Genomic DNA, 18,131 nt, shown 5'->3' with positions numbered 1-18,131 from the left:
GGATGTTGGCACAAGCAACATGCATTGCAGGACTTTGGAGCTTCAGTCATTTGATTCTGTGGTCTTTCTACTTCTCAGGAAAGTAAGAGAGACAAATATAATGAGGTATACTTAAAAAACACTTTTGTTATCATGCACAGATGTTTTATAAAATGTAGCTATATTGTCACCAATTTGTCATGAGATATTATGGAACAAGAAAAAAAACTTAGAGGTTATGTTATTGGAAATGGCTAAAACACTTGTAATTACCAATACATGGAGTTAACTGAAAGTTAAAATGTTTCAGTCTGGGGCTGAGAGTTTGGCCTAGTGGTAGAGTGCTTACGTAGCATGCATGAAGACCCGGGTTCAATTCCTCGGTACCACATACAAAGAAAAAAGCCAGAAGTGGTGCTGAGGCTCAGGTGGTAGAGCTCTGGCTTTGAGAAAGTCAAAGGACAGTGCTCAGTCTCTGAGCTCAAGCCCAGGAAAGGCAAAAAAAGGTAGAAATGGTGTTGTGGCTCATGTGGTAGAGCTCTAGCCTTGAGAAAGTCCAAGTACAGTGCTCAGACCCTGAGTTTAAGCCCCACTATTGGCAAAACATATTCCAGTCCAACTGAGGAAATCGAAAGGATAGAACTCTGGGTAGGGGTATATGAGGTAGAGAAGGGACAAATAATACTGAAATTATCCAATAATAATTAATGTTAACTTTTAACACAATAAATGCTGATTGGTTATGATTAACTTGAGTAAGGATTTCCTAATTTCTTTTTGAAATATAGTACTAAAAAGGAACAAATTATGACACTTCTTTCCAGATGTGCACCAGGGAGTGACATATGCGGACATGTGACAACACAGAGAAATCAGTGCCTCCTGAGGGCACAATTTTCCTGGTTTTGGAGATCACTTTGGCATGACCATGAAATACATGGCTCTGCTTTTCTATGTTCACTGATGGTCTTGGGGTTTGTGGGAAGCACCAAAACCCTGTCATTGTTAAAGCCAGTAACAGGTATCTCAGTCAAATCTTGTTAATATCCCAATCTTCTGTTTACTCTATCTCTTGATCTTTATTGTCCCTCCCAAGATAATCACCCATATCCATCCACAAACCACATTTGGAATTGTGTTCTCTGTGCCTGTTTCCACAGTGTTTACCATAATAACGATTGTGGTTCTAGCCTTCAAGACCCCTTCTTCAAGAAAATTATGAAGTGGCTTCTGGTGTCAGGGGCTCCTAACTACATTCTCATCTCTACCCTGAACAAAGTGACTCGCTATGGAACCTGGCTGGGAGCCTCTCATCCTTTAATTGGCATAGTTACATGGTCACAAAATCATCCGGTGTAACAACTGTCCCTTACTGATTTCTAGTGTGTCTTAGGCTCCCTGAGCTTCCTGGGCCTACCCAGTTTCATCATGACTTTTCTAGCCAGGGCCATGCCTGAGAGCTTTTATGAAGCCATGTTCCTGACTTTCAGTATTCTGTGGTCTGGATTACATTCCTGCCTGTCTACAACAATGCCAACAAAATGATCATGGTGGCCATTTGTTTTAGCTTTCCATCTTGCCCTCTAGCATAGGAATTCTGTGTTGTATTTTCCCTGTAATATTGCATCATCTTGACAGAAATTCTTTGTATGGCTTTATATGGGAAGAAATAAGCCCTTTTTAGTTACACCTTGTGTCTGGTCCAGTGATCTATTAGCTTAAATTATGGAAGTGTTTCAAAGTATAAATGACTCTTAAATTTCTATATTAGTGGTACAGTCACAACCTGAAGCTGTGACTCTTAGTCTGATCATATGTTGTTCCTATTTAATATGCATTTATTCCCTCCTAGGATCCAGTATGTATGAGAATCTAGAGGCAATTCAAGCATAATAAACATGTTTCAAATATGTAGAAAAATGTACATTTTGAGAAGAAAAAATAGGACTTTTGTTCACATATAGCATCATTGCCTAAGTTGATAATCACAAAGAACCAACAAAGCACTCAATACATAAAAGATTTTAGAAACTCAACACTTGAGTGATATAAAAATAGACATAATTTGGCTATATTCACTGTAAAACAGTGGACTTGAAATTAAAAACAGAATAACATATATGTAGCACAGAATGGGGAAAAATGAATGGTGGAATTTTGGCAGGCACATTGAGACAGTAATAGGAGAAAAATTTGAATGAAAAAGGAACATAAAGTTTCAAACAACATGCAATTCCAAATAGGAACTGAGTTAGATACAAACGTCTAAAAAAAAGGCTGATTATCTGGATGCTAATGGTTTACCCTGTAATTTTAAGTGTAATGGAGAATGAATAGAGTGTAATTGAGGTCCCATCCAGTTGAGAACTCTTGATGGAAATGACAGATTGAATAATCATAGTGAAGTAGCTGAGCATGCTTAACGTATTTAAGCATCATGTGTAAACATGCAACAATGGAACAGGTTGAAATTGTTTTTAGAATTCACGAAGTGACTTCTGAATCTTATCAGGGTACATTGCATGAGTATCCGGAATGTCCAAATAAACTCATGTGAATAACTAGTATATGCTGCACAAAATATATGTCATAAAGTACGATATAATGAAATGTTCAAGATTATGTGAGATCGGTGGTATTATGATTACAAATTATAATTTTCTAACAAATACTAATCAAAGCCATATTAGCTTCTAGCAAAAATTGAACAGAAAACTCATGTGAATTTCACGTATTTCACCTTCACTATGCTCTATAGCAAACCAGGTTGCATTAATGCTGCGTAATATATAAGCCAATATAAACATGTCATTGTCTTGTTCTGTCCACTAATAATGCTGTGATTCATATTTTCTGTTGGACAGTACATGATTATTTTCATGTATATTAAGGCATGGATCTCACACGAAACCCTGCTAAATTTCTGTGCTGCAGGGCTATTAATGTCTTTGCATGTATTTTGAGTCTAATATATTTTGAGAGAAAGGATATAGGTAGTTCTTTTTACATATTAGATTATGGCCAGAGGAGGATTTCCTGCACAGAGTTCATGTTCTTAGAAATCCATAGAAAGGAAACTCCATGTTTTGGAAATATAAATATGTCATAATAGTCTAATGACCCATGTATTCAACATGCCTTTAGAAATTATTAATGGAAGAAGTTAAAACTCAGGATGTAAATATGCCACTCAATGTCTAAGTTGACCTTGAGTTGATTACTGATGTGCATCTGCTGAGTTATGCATGATTATGGCTTGTCCAGGCAATAGTAATAGGGTACATTTGTGGGGGGTTCTGTACATTGAATTCATATTGAAACCTACCAGGTTACCTAGTAATGTTTTGTGGATGTTTTCAACATGGCGTGTGTCAAACTCCAGTGAGTGGACTTAACATTTTATTTACTTGTTCTTTTTGAACATTTCACCTTCACCTGCGATCTCATCATCTGATGCATTCCAGTTGCATTATCCTAAATATATTTCAAACATATACTTTCTTGACAGACTTGGAATGAAATCTGACAAAGAATTTCATACGTGGGGCCTCCCTATCTGTAATCTTGGGTGAAAGCCTAACACCTGGGGTGTAGATGAGAATGTGTAAACATGTTTTCTCCTGAATTCTGGGCCTCAGATGTTCAGTTTCAGGGCCGAGTTTTCTGCATTCTTCCTGGGGAATAGAGGAGCCTGTAATGAGAGAAGCTGTGTTGGAATATCCATCCCTGTCTATAAAACAAATGCACACATATATAAAAATATAAGATATACAAATATATCTGCATGACACTGAGGGTTCATGTCCAGCCAGAATTCCAGCTTGGCAAATATTTCAGTGATGTTAACTTTGATTTTCACAGTTCTTCAGTTTTCCCTCCTTGACAGGTCCTTGGCTGACACTGTCTGCTTTCCCAGAATGAAGCACAGGGCTCATACGGATGGAGATGTGATGATTTCTGGTTTTTTAAACTTTGGAAACTGATCAAAGTAAAAGCCATGCTTCCAAATATGAAGAGTAAGAGATGTACATTATTCACAATTTGATTTCAATTAGTATTTGTTCTCAGGATGAGAAATGTCTCACGGAACTTTGGGTGTACACATCAATGCTTCCTGTACTATGACCTCCCATCTCTTACTGCAAGAGAAAAAGGTTGGCTTTATTATCTTTGTGTCTACTTTTGAGTATTTTTATTCTTCCAAGGTAGCAGAGAAGACTAGTTTCCTTCCATGTAGCTGCCTTTTTTCATGGCTGTGGAGCTTTCCAGCACTGGTTTATTCCAGAATTACTGTGTTTCCTCTATCCCAGCTGTCACTGAAAAGGATGAAGTGATACTATTACGAACAATTCAAACCAGTTTCATGAAGTCTGTTCAAAGAGGCTTCAGAAACATTTCCTTTCTCAAAATCACATGGTCTGATAAGTTTACCTTAATAGCATGATTTGACATGCACTTTAATGACTGTGATAAAAATTTCTCACAGCAGACAGTGCAGTTACTCTTTCAAACAATGGAGATATTATTTCCTGTCAGTCTTGCATTGCAATCCAGCTTCTGCCAGGCAGACTATGGGTCACAGATCCCTTATGGGAGAATTTTGTCTGTTCAAGCTGAATTCTGTTTAACTTGTGCACACACATACCTTGACATTTGCAGCAGTCTTACTCTCTGCCTAAGTAGGAATCTGAAGACTTCAAGCCTCCTATTTGATTCTTATTAGAAAGAAAATTAAATTACCTAGTTTAATGTCTTGCTCCCCTTCTGAAAATGCCATCGTGACAAGTGTACCCTGAGGTAGCTGCTAAAATGACAGTGGTGGGAATTAATCTATTTACTTTTGTACAAGAGAGCCGTATCTTCCCTGATCCTTTGGGATATTCCTAAATGTTTGTCTGCTTACCTTTCTTATTTCCATTACTTTTCCATGTTTACTTGATTTTCCTTCCCTTAATTTCCCTAAATACATTTGAAAAAATTTTAATGCATATCTATTGATATGCTGAATCAAATCATTGCAGCAGCTGGAAGTTCCTTAGGTACTTACAATACAGAAGAGCTGCTGGTGGCAATCAGGTCCTCTTCTCTTAATATCTTATTTCCTCCCTTCCCTATCCATCTTCAAATAAATAAATACTCATATATACAAAATATCAGATAACCAGGTGAAATACTTTTAAATTTCGGATAACCAAGGGACAGCAAAAAAGATGAGAGGTAACATAGTACAATAAGGACAATAATCACTCCTTATATGGTTTTTGTTTCTATATCCTGGATGTCCTTTAATTTAGTATCATTCTATATCTCTAATTCAAATTTTAAGAGTTGTTTTACACCATGATATTAATTTCCTGGCTTATTCACTTCCTAAGTTATATTTTTGTTTTGCTACAAAATCATTGCATACAAATATAGCAGTAAACTAATTAATATTTCCATAGCTTATGTTGGAACCTAAGTCCCATGACAGAAATAAAGGAATCAATCACTGAGCAGCATCCAAAGTGAGAATTCTTGCTATTGTTTTCATATGTATTTGAGTTCCACTGCAAATGTCACGCATGCTAATATGTTCAAATATTTCCTGCATGGATTTGTCCACTAGTTTCAGAGGTTCTAACTTACATTAACAACTCTGGTCAAATTAGAAGGTTTCACTTTGAAATACAGGTTAAATGATAAGTTTAATTTCAGTATTTGACATAAGGATACCCACATTTGGCTATTTGTGCAGAAATAAAATGACTGCAATGCTTGAGGCTATTTATATGTATTCTAATCTTTTCATTCGTTTGTGTGACTGTATCCACAAAAATACACTTTGGTGTCATTGTGTGTATATACTGTATTTGCAAGCACATGTTGTGATACTTGCAGCTTTTCTCTTTTATCTTAAGATATCTTTGGGTAGCTTGAATTTACCTTTGTCAGAAAAATTTTTACCTTGCCCAGCTTCACTCTATTTCTGTAAAATATATAAGATTTTGTATGGGGATTTCACTATCATGGTTTTCAGTAATAGGACAGTTTTCCTTAATAGCGATTTTACTCATCAGTGATACTAGGAGATAGGTGGTGATTAAAGGAACTTTGTTGTTGATTTTGCCATAGATTGAAGTAATATTTGTCCTTTTCTTGTTCTTTATATATCTGTTGATTGATCAAGATCAACATATTCTTTTGTTAGTAATTTTCATTTCTTAATCCATCTTTTCTGGGACATTTATTCTTTCCTGAGCTCCTGTGATTGGGGTTCTCTTTCCTGATTCTTTCAAGGGTGACTCAGTGGAGAGAAGTTAAATTTAGTTGTGCATATATTGAATTGGATTTGTTTTTCCATTGATCTGAATCAATTACAGTTTTTGGATAAAGTAGTCCTGTGTGGAAAGTTATTTTTCTCAAATGTTGAATTACCTTATGTGTTCTCTACTTTTAAGGTTTCTGTTGAAGATTGGATGTAAAATGGTTATGTGGGATTACCTGACAAATGTAACTGTAACCTGTCTGTACATCACCCCGAAAATAAAATACTGCCGGGGCCTCCCGGCAGCAAATTGGGGTTCCTGAAATAAGGGGCAGGGACTGGAAAAATTAGAAGAGAGACAAACACATCGGGTCCAGGAGGTCTGCAGCCCAAGCAAAAACTGCCGCCTCGTTTATTCTTAACTCAAAGTTTTTATCCCTTCTCGAGACCAGGGCACTGCCAGGTGTTACATCCAGATGGTTAATCAGGGAACTGTTGGGGGTTACATTCATATGGTGAATCTCAGATCAATTGAACAGGAGAAGGCCAAAAAGCAATAAGACAATCAAGCAATTATCTGATGCAAATCAAAGTACAGTTTGATTCCACTCTTGCTCCCGACATATCCCCCATCTTTATTTTAAAAGAAACACAAGTGTAATTTCTATTCTCTCCACTATCTCTAATTATCTCATTATCCTGTCTCACTTTCCAAAAATGACTGGTCCCTTCATCTAAAGGGGATAGATGGGCGGAGATTCAGCTTCCGTGACTTCTTCAAGCTGACTCAGGGGCGTTGTCTCTGTGCTTGACCAGGGACCTTAAGAAGTCTAGCCTGTTTTACTAGGGATTGCAAGGATTAGATATCAGGAATGATAATTTGCTCCAAACTGGAGATCATATTTTAACATTTAACAACTGCACGAACCATTTTTGGCTACAATAGTGTAGTTACATAGCACCCATTTGCAAAGGCCTTTTCTTGATTTTCTGGGGAACTAAATTTCTGCAACCTTAACAATGCTTCAGTTGTCAGATCTAAACAGATTAATAGAGACACAAGTCTCAGATCCACAAACTTTTCCCGAATTTGTGGCTGGTGTCAAAAATAAATAAATAAATAAATAAATAAATAAATAAATAAAAATAAAAATTTCGCTCAATTAGGGCTTTAAACTACCCACTATCACAGAAGATTGACAAGTTCCTGCCCAGTTATGAAAGGCACGGGCATTAGTAAGGCATGCTTACAAACTATTCTATGACCTCCCGGCTCTGATTAATTTGATCGGCCAAGCACAAGTGACTAAGATCTGACACCATCTCTGCCATCCAAGCAGAGGCTTTCTGCATCGTGTCCCAGTAGAGTTTCTCCACACAGGGATAAATGTCCCATTGGCAATTCACTTGCTTAGTTGCTGGACTTGAACTCAGGGCCTGGGCACTGTCCCTCAGCTCTCCAGCTCAAGGCTAGCACCCTGCCACTTTTGAGTCCCAAACTCAGGGCCTGAGTGCCGCACCTCAGCTCTGCAGCTCAAGGCTTGCACTCTGCGGCTTCGAGCTTGAAAGCAACTCTGCTGCCAGATTAGACACCACAATCTCACAGGGACTTTGCTTCGCCCGGGGTTGGCTCAAAACTGCAGTTTTCAGATCAGTGAGTCCTACAAAAGGCCACGTTTCTCCAATTAGAGCAACAAGGTGGTCGACACAGAAATAGTCTCTAAGCATGAGCTTACCTAGAACCTGGAAAAGGCCAAAGTTACATCTGAATAAGGATTGCTGTTCTTCTCCAATGGGCTAGCTGGAAGTTACAAGAGCAAGCTGAAATAGTAATTAAGCAATTACTTTGGTAGTCCTGATTTTCCTTTTCTCTCTTTCTTTAAACATTTAAGACAACTTCACTTTCAAATATTGTTTAGAAACCCATTTCCAATGTTCTTAATAACTTTTACTGATACTGGCTTAAGCAATTAACACCTTAGCCTTTATTTGCAATTGAAAAACCTTTAAGGGCACAAAGAACTCCTGCCCTCAGGCCCCCTAGGGCCCAAGGCACTCCTCTTGCCTTTTAGAAAAAAGGGGGTCTTATGCAGTTTAGATTACTGTCTAAAACTCCAACAACAGTTTAAACTCAAATAACAGTTTTTCCCTAATGCAAGAACTATAGACATCAGTGCACCAAAAGTCTAAGTCTGGACTTAGTTTCCTTCCCTTTTTTTAAACATTCCTTTAAAATACTAATCACATTGTTCACATTTTACCATCAGATTTCTAGTATCAGTTTGCAAGAAATGACAGGCAAAGTTTCTGACGTTAATGAACAATTTTACATTTAAATCTCTAATACATGTTTCCAAACTTTAACTTAAAGTAATAAATCCCAAATTCCCTAACACCTCTGTGCTGAACAGCATACAATGTTTACAATGTAAACAGCTGTATGCCCTGCAATAAAATGCAGATTTCAGGATCTAGAAAAATATTTACCAGTTTTTCTTTAAGACAACACAATAATTCTATGAGACATTGTAAAACATTCAAACCTAATATTTTTCTTGAAGTTTTAAGCTTAGATTTACCCAATTGTCTTTGTGTTTAAGTATAAATTTATCCATTGTTTTATACAGCATGCTGACAATTTAACCTTGAACATGTTCACTCACTCATTCACACACATTCATACTCAAAGATCATAAAGCGCGCAAAATTAATATCGGCCGTAGGATCTAGAAAAATATTTACCAGTTTTTCTTTAAGACAACACAATAATTCTATGAGACATTGTAAAACATTCAAACCTAATATTTTTCTTGAAGTTTTAAGCTTGGATTTACCCAATTGTCTTTGTGTTTAAGTATAAATTTATCCATTGTTTTATACAGCATGCTGACAATTTATTTTTTGTACGATTGGAATTGCGTAACTTTTTCCAAGCCTCTCTCGCCGCAGCATTTATTTGTAAATAGGCCTCCTTTGCATAACCCAATTGATCTTCGGTGTTTTTATAGGTTCCCTCTCCTAACAACTGATCAACAGTGTAAGGCAGGTTCTTAGACCTATTTGTTTCAATTTTAGCCCGACACTGTGCAGTGAACTCTGTCTCCCATAATAAGTACTCTCCTGCACTAAGGCATGCTCTGGCAAGCCGCTTCCAGTCATTTGGGCGTGCAATACCAGCACACGCAGCCTCCAATATTACTTGAGTAAAAGGGGCAGTTGGCCCATATTGGGAGCAGGCATTTTTTAAATCCTGTAATAGTTTAACAGGAACAGGTTGATGATATACTTGTTCATCATGATCAACTAAACTAGGGAAGCATCGAGGCCCTGAAATACCTTCCCTCTCTCTAGCAGCCTGAGTCAGGTTTAATTGCGATGCACTGTGCCTGGTTGTAGTGCCTGTTAAAAGGGACTTGTTGCTAGGGCCTTTAGGCTTGCCTAAAGGTTGAGAAAGGGATTGAGGCCGTAAGGCTGCAGCCGGAGGCGGTGGGTGTGAGGGGTAAGGTTTAGAATCAGACACCATAGTGGCCTGAGGGTCATCTTTCTTTCCTACTTCTGGGGGGGCTCTCTGTTCTGTCCCCATTTTCGATAGAAGATGTAGCATTTCTTCTAACTTCTTCTCTATCGTAGCCACCCGGCCCTCCAATGACTCATCATAACTTTCCTCCTTGGTATTCAAACCTGAATTCTGATACTCAATATCTACTGGTTGTTGTTCCCTTTTCAAGATCTCACTTGGACTCTCTTGGGCTGTGGCATATGGCTCAGCCTCAGGTTCTTCAGAAGGGTCCTTTAACTCATAAAGTTCCCTTAATTCAAGATTAAGTTCAGCATTTTCATGTAGAGGATCTATGTATTCACTTACTAAATTCCATACAGTAGCAGCCTCTACTGGGGTCTTTTCGGGGCCATATACATCATAATAATCTAGAATTCTTTTTCCTATCCGCTGCCAGGCCTTTTGGAATTCCTCCTCTATAGACCTCGGGTATGCCTCCTCGAGAAACTGTAGGAAGCTCTGAAGCACCCCTTTTTCCACCCATGTTCCGTGGGCTTCAAATAGGCCTGTTAAGATCGGTAGAAATAACCCATGGCTATTAGCTTGACCCATAATTTTTACTCCTGACTATACTCTCTTAATAGTCCTACGATGTGTTACTCACCACAGGGAGGGGTCCTTCACCTTCGTCCCAGATTTTCAGGTCCCTGTTCGGGCGCCAGATGCCGGGGCCTCCCGGCAGCAAATTGGGGTTCCTGAAATAAGGGGCAGGGACTGGAAAAATTAGAAGAGAGACAAACACATCGGGTCCAGGAGGTCTGCAGCCCAAGCAAAAACTGCCGCCTCGTTTATTCTTAACTCAAAGTTTTTATCCCTTCTCGAGACCAGGGCACTGCCAGGTGTTACATCCAGATGGTTAATCAGGGAACTGTTGGGGGTTACATTCATATGGTAAATCTCAGATCAATTGAACAGGAGAAGGCCAAAAAGCAATAAGACAATCAAGCAATTATCTGATGCAAATCAAAGTACAGTTTGATTCCACTCTTGCTCCCGACAAAATACAATAAGAAATGGTTGTGTTTGAGATTTTTAAGGTATCTTGGTATTTATCTTTTGCAACATTGATATCTTTTGGGGGTTTCAAAATGTGATCAGAAGCTATGTTATTGGTCAGTTCTATTTAAGTGTAAAAATATCTCTGTATTTTGAAATTTCATGCATGTAAGATTGAAAAATTCTCCTAAAGCTTTAGTTTTAGAAAGATACTTCTTCTATAATACTATTTTTGTTTTGGTCTGGCAGCTCTATCTCAAAGATCTTGCTAATGAAATTTATTTATTTATTTATTTATTTATTTATTTATTTATTTATTTATGCCAGTCCTGGTGCTTGAACTCAGTGTCTTTGCACTGCCTTTGGGCTTTCTCAAGGCTAGCACTCTCCCATATGAGCCACAGCACCACTTCCGGCTTTTCTATGCATGTGGTAGTGAGGAATGAAACTTGGGTCATCATGCATGCTTAGGCAAACTCTCTACCACTAGGCCAAAATCATAGCCCCCTATGCCTTTTTTTAAACTATGATTTCTAAATTTATCATTCCTCCAACTTGTCTTACTTGACTGATATTTCTTCTGCTGCATCAAGATTATTACTTGTACTTTCAAAAGATTTATCTATAATATTGCATTTTAATTGTCAAGAGGTCCATCATGCTAAGTGCACATAAACATATTGTACTTTGATTAAGATTAATTAATTAATTTTATTTTATTTTTTATTGTCAAAGTAATGTATAATGGGGTTGCACTGATATTTGCCAGGTAATAGTTGCATTAATTCTCACACATTGACACCCCTTCTCATGTTATTGTCCCCATTTCTTTTCCCCTATCCTTTCCCAATCATTTGTTTTCTCCCTTTCCCTTTCCTATTTCAGATAAACAAGTAAACATGTGTATAATAAACCAGGTAACAAAGTCAGATACAGTAATAACATGAGATTTCCCCTAAGGGCAAAAAAAGATGAGAAATAACATAATACATTAAGGACAACAATCATACAGTGTAAGCCTCTTCCTTCCATGTCCTAGAGTTCCTTTCATTTAGTCTCAATCTATATGACCTCATGTACATAGGTTTTGAACTATTGTTTGTTGATCTAATCTCCAATATTTCAGTTTAGTAGTTGTGTTAAATGTACTTCTCTTTGGTGTGTTTTGACCCATGTCTTTCACTTCCTTAACTTCCCAATTTCATCTAACTTTATCATCCATGAAGTCACCTATTACTTTAAATCTTTGAGCTTTGACTTCTTTGACTTGCATTTCATTCTTTCCATCTATGGATTGTTTGAACATAGCCAGTTTTGGGGGTGACCCATCTAGGTCTTATTTTGCTAGTTTTTTTTCCAGTCTTTATGATTGGCACATAGCGAATATATCTTTATATAGTTTAACATCAATTACTTCTATTTTGATATATCCATTTATCTCATACAAATTTCCTTCTCCAATCATCCCCTCCTCTTTCACATACTCTCTTCTTTTTTTGCCAGTCCTGGGCTTTGAACTCAGGGCCTGAGCACTGTTCTTGGGCTTTCTCAAAGGTAGAGCTCTACCATTTGAGCTACAGTACCATAGCTAGCTTTCTCTATGTATATGTGGTACCGACGAATCGCACTCAGTTCTTCGTGCAAGCTACGCAATCACTCTACCACTAGGTCAAACTCCTGGCCCTGCTCTCTTCTTTTTTTTTACAAAGTAACCCAAATAATATTTTTTATTTTCACACATTAAATAGCTTGACCATGTTCACTCCCCTTTACACTTCTAATATATTTTCTGGTCTTATCAGTGAACAGTCCTCTCATAAGGTACCAATTCTTATTACATACGAGAGAAGAGAAATTAGAAGAGTGAAAATATAAGCATTTAAAAGTCAACTTTAAATTACAATAAAAAAGAAAGTAGGAAAAACCATAGACACTCAATAAGAATCAACAAAACTAGTCAGTTTCTAGGGTACATATTGGTTTTAACATTTTTCATCAATTTGTAATTATGCATTTAGAATTACTGTTGTCTTGCTGATTTCTCAATCTTTACACTATGGACTATTAATTTTTACATTGTTTCCTTAAGCTCTATTAGATCTTACTTGTTACATACATCCCACTTACCTGAGCTCCCTGTTTCATTTCTTTTCTTGCAGTCAATATGTAGCTTTAAATATGAAGTGAGTTTCTTGAAGTCAATATGTAGCTTTAGTTTCTATTTTTGTTTATTGGATGACTTTATGTCTTTTAAATGCTGAATTTCAATCTTTTCCATCCAGGTTTCATCATTGCCATGATGTAACTTGTTTTCTGGTTTTGTTGAAGCTTTCTCATTCTATTTTAAAGACATCAGTGGTCTTAACTTATTAATAATTTCTGGTTTCTTATTTATCATTTGTCTATTTTAGGTTTCTCTTTGTGGGTCATAGCAGAGTTAAGTATAGTTAACTACCAATAATAACATCCATCCACAATGACAAAGTTGTGAATATAAGCCACACTGAATATTGCAAATATAGTTCATGTGTTAATACTTTTTTCATAAGGAAAAAGGTGCATGTTTTATTAATCACATTTCCAAGGTTTGAAAATTCTCAAATTGTATGTACTCTCATAATAACTAGTAAAGTTTATACACTGCTGTACATTTTTCTTGATCAACATTTTTTCAATTTATTTGAACAATTTCCTTTATCATTTCCTGTAGAGCAGATGTTCTAGTGATATATTGTCCAAATTTTTGTTGTTTGGGTAAGACCTTGCTTTGTCTCCACTTCTAAGAGATACTTTGTTTGGTGCAGTATGCTTAGTGGATAGTTTATATTTCTTAGGATTATTTAAATTGTATTGTGACTAATGTAAAGATTACATTTCAGTACCCTTGGACTGTACAGATTCTGCTGAGAAGTCAACAATTGTATATTTCACTTCTGAGAACTTGATAATAAAGTCTTTAGCTTGCTACAGACAACATGATTAAAAAAACTTGACTGATCAAACTTTAAACTTCCTACACCTGAGTATATTCATATCTAAATAAGAATATTTTTATTGTTACTATAACCTGCATAGCATTCTTAGCTATTTACTGAATCCTAACAGCACAGATACTTGCTTCGTACATTCAAGGTACTGACAAACATTTTCAACAGGATTTCCTTATTTGTATTGAATTGCTTCTCTCATGTAAATATTACATTAGATTTACTTCAATCTTAATAAATATCTTCTTCTGTTTGATCTGTTTAAGAATTAAAATAGATTTTGTTATTAACAAACATCAATAATACAATGGGATCCCAATGTGATAATCCCATACATGAATACAGATTATTTCAAATAAATCCATTTCTCATTATTCCATTTGGATCCATCCTAAACTTTTTTCCCAACAAATGTGTGTTAGATATCATTATGTTGTCTTATAAACGCGATTGGGTATTCTTATAATTTTCACATATCTGTATGCTTTTCTTTTCAGTGTATCAATGTGAATACAATATTACAAGAGCAGTGATCATGGAGCCATTTTCCAACACTGAGTTTCATGCCATTCTTGGGATTTTAGTTGAATGGCTTGTTTACAATTGTCTCTCAATGTCCTAATTTAAGGGTCCTTTACAGATGACAGGTTATTTGGGGTTAGGTGGAAGAGAATAATCTGGGATTTTTTTTCTGTTTAATTTTTTATTGTGCCTGGCTTATAGTTTGAATTCAGACCCTAGATGCTGTCCCTGAGATTTTTGAATCAACACTCATATATGATTCATATGATTTCGACAACTTCATTTGTGGACTTTTGTTGATTAATAGAAAATAAAAGTCCCATCAGCTTTTCTGCATGGTTGGCTTCGCATCATGGTATTCAGATCTTGTCTCCTAAGTAGCTAAGATTACAGTTGTGGGCCACCAGCACCCTGAAACAGTAGTTTTTAATGTGTGTGTGTGTGTGCATGCCAGTACTGAGGCATGAACTCAGGACCTAGACACTAACTTTTAACTTGTTTTGCTCATGGCTGATTCTTTAACACTTGTGTTTTTGTTTTTGTTGTGGTTAATTTGAAATAATCTCACTGAATTTCCTAGTCTGGCTGGCTAAAAAAATTATAGTCAGATCTCGGCCACCTTAGTATCAATGATCATAACATTGAGCCTTTGGTACCTATTTTTGTTTGATTATCTGCATCACAATTTTGGTTTCTGACCTGGCATTTTAGCACTTACTTGGTTAGATGTGTAAGGAATTGTTCAGTATTGGTATTAGCCCTTATGTAAGGGTATCTTTTTTTGTGGGTCTTTGGGCTTGAACTCAGTCTGTGTGTTGTCCTTGAGGTCTTCAGCTGTACTTTTGAGAAAATGCCCACCTCCTATTTTCTAGGGGTTAATTGTAGATATGAGTCTCAGGTCCTTTTTTGCCTGGGCTGGATTTGAATCTTAAATCAAAAAGTCTCACCCTCCAGATTAGGAAGGATTGCAGGCATGAGCCCCTGGGCCTGGCTTGTAAGGGTAACTTGATATAGCATCTGCCTCAAATAATATTTTTCACTGCTTCTGGCAGTTCTTTTTTCATTGAGAACAATTTTAAGGCAGTTAATCTTGACATAGAACCACGTAATATATACTGCGTAGCTTAAAAACAAAATTTTGTTTTTCTACACATGTGGACCTAATTATCCATAAGTCATGGTAACAGTGCAGTTGATGTTCCATGAGCACCTAGTCCATAGGCAGGAGCCATTCTGGTGTGTTGTACATGCAAATGAGAAAGGAAAGCTTTCTGAGCTTTCACAAGCTTGTGTTTCTCAATTTCTGTTAAATTCTCTTTGATGCCCTCAGCAACTCCTAAATATCAGAATAACAAACTACATTCTCAATGACTACGTTAGCAATGATTCAAACTAATTATTTTGTAGTAAACATAATATTTTACCTACTAAAGTCATTGTAATGGCCTGGTGGATAAATTCTGAGATACTCCTAAATTTCCTATGCCCATCATACAGGTTTAGCTTTAATAACAATCAGTTTGTTTTGGCTGTGGCTTTTGCTGTTGAAGAGATCAAAAAGAACCCAAAATTTTACCAAATATGATGCTGGGGTTTGATATCTATAATGTGAATTTCAGAGCTTGGTCATTCTATGAAAATCCTTTTACTTGGTTTTCTAGGCAATATACGATCCCAAACTTCACCTGTCTGAGACAAAGGGAGTCTGTAGCAGTACTTACAAGAGCATCAGTTGAAATATCTGCTCAGACTGGAATACTGCTGGAACTCTACAAATTTCCACAGGTGAGGATATGAGGGATGGAGGGATGTGAAAACATTTCTGCTTTGGGGGTATATATAGGAGTTTGATGAGGGTGATTTTCAGATAGTAGAATTATGGACTTAACAAATTTTAAATAATCAAAAAGATGGTAACATCATAAGATATAAATGTATCTACTATTTGGAAAAGAGAATTTGGAGAAACTGGAATAGACAAAGGGATTAACTTGATTGTGTGGGGGTGGATTTCAGTAGTGTAAATATATTGAACACATAACTTGTAGTTCAACAAAAAGAATAACAATAGCTGAAGCATGTCTTATTTGTTTCAAGAAAGATTTAGGGGGAAGGGAAAAGATATATGCATAGAAAAATGGGTGTTCAAATGTCATCATAACATCCAGTGTACATTTGTGAAAAAATAAGTAGGCTTGGGGCCGGGAGTTTGGCCTAGTGGTTAAAGTGCTTGCCTAGCATGCATGAAGACCCAGGTTCGATTCCTCGCTACCACATACATAGAAAAAAGCCAGAAGTGGTGCTGAGGTGAGAAAGTCCAAGGACAGTGCTCAGGCCCTGAGCTCCAGCCCAGGACTGGCAAAAAAATAACTAGGCTTCTTGAAGAAATGAAGAGGGTTGTTATAGATGGGGAACATAATGAAAATAAATGTTACACATGATCAGATACCCCTATATGCAACTATTTAAAGTTAATTAAAATTTGTGTATACTGGTCCAAAGACATGGAATCATGGCCTGGGGACTATCCCTAAACCTTTATTCATGAAGATAATTCTGTATCATTTTATGTCATAATTCCATTTCCAGCAATTATATAGTTAATTAGAGATAAGAATTTAATGGACTTTGGTTGCATGGGAGGGTTTGAACCAGAGTCCTTAGATCTCAGTCTTCTGATTAGTCTTCTGATGAACTAGCAGCAACTTCTACCCACCTCCTTTTTCAAAAGAAAATAAAATGTTCTATACTCCTATACAAAAACATTGTTTCATATACATTAAAACTGAGAATGTGACGAATAGCATTCATTTGACTCATGGAGCCCCCAATTTTTATTTCCTTTAAGCTTGCATCTGGAATTTTCAATCCTATCAGGAATGACAACAGCAAGTTTCCTTCTATGTATCAAATGACCCAAAAGAACACATCTTTAGTCATTGCCATGGTGTCCTTACTACTTCATTTAAACTGGAATTGAATGGGGTTGTTAATCTCACAAGAGGAAAATGGTTTCCAAATCCTTTCTGAACTGAGAGAAGAGATGGACAATAACACAGTATGTGTAGCCTTTGAGCTACTGATCCCAAATACTGTTATGTCAAACATATTTTCCCTTATAGGAATTTATAACCAGATTCACAAATCATTATCCAATGTATTTATTGTTCATAGTGAAAGTGACCCCACCTCGACTTACTGATGTATATTGAGCAATTTTTCATTAGAGGAAAGGGTTGTATTGTAAACTCACAGCAGAATTTAACCATCAGAAGGAGGTATTTCATGGTAGGCTCATTCCAATTACCTCTCATTTTTTCACACCACCATGAAGATATTATTGGATTTACAGATTTTGCCAGGACAGTTAACCCTAAAAAATTGCCTCGGACTTTTATCTTGCAAGGCTGTGGTTTCTCTCACTTAATTGTTCAGTTTCTGAGCCAGACTGTGTAACATGGGAAAATTGTCTTCATGATCCTTCCTTAGAATGGTTGCTGAGGCATATTTTTGACATGGCCATGTCTGAAGAGATTTATAACATATACAATGCTGTGTATGCTGTGGCCCATGCCCTCCATGAGAAGTTTGTTGATCAAACAGAAGTGACTCTGATGAGTAATGGGAAAGGGAGGGTGCCTTCCCCTATACAGGTAATTCCCTTTGTTGGAACAGCAAAATCACATTTTTTGTTTATTTCTGGTCTGTTTTTTTCTGGTAAATAATTTAGCTTTTAATTTATGCTTTATTTTTAGTTTTTAATTTTTATTATAAAGATCATGTATTAGTACATTTATTTTTAACATTATTACCCCACCCTCATTTACCCCTTTTGTCCCAT

The 18,131-nt window shown here is 36.6% G+C and overlaps 1 pseudogene; it reads left to right on the top strand.

Annotated features, from left to right (window-relative positions):
* The first annotated feature begins 17,575 nt into the window (after positions 1-17,575).
* Positions 17,576-18,131, top strand: part of LOC150042565 (vomeronasal type-2 receptor 116-like) — a 37,322-nt pseudogene continuing 36,766 nt past the window's right edge.

The sequence above is a fragment of the Megascapheus bottae genome, chromosome 35 (genome assembly GCF_031878675.1).
Source record: "Megascapheus bottae isolate mThoBot1 chromosome 35, mThoBot2.hap1, whole genome shotgun sequence".
Lineage (NCBI taxonomy): Eukaryota > Metazoa > Chordata > Mammalia > Rodentia > Geomyidae > Megascapheus > Megascapheus bottae.
This window is presented reverse-complemented; position numbering and strand designations above follow the sequence as displayed.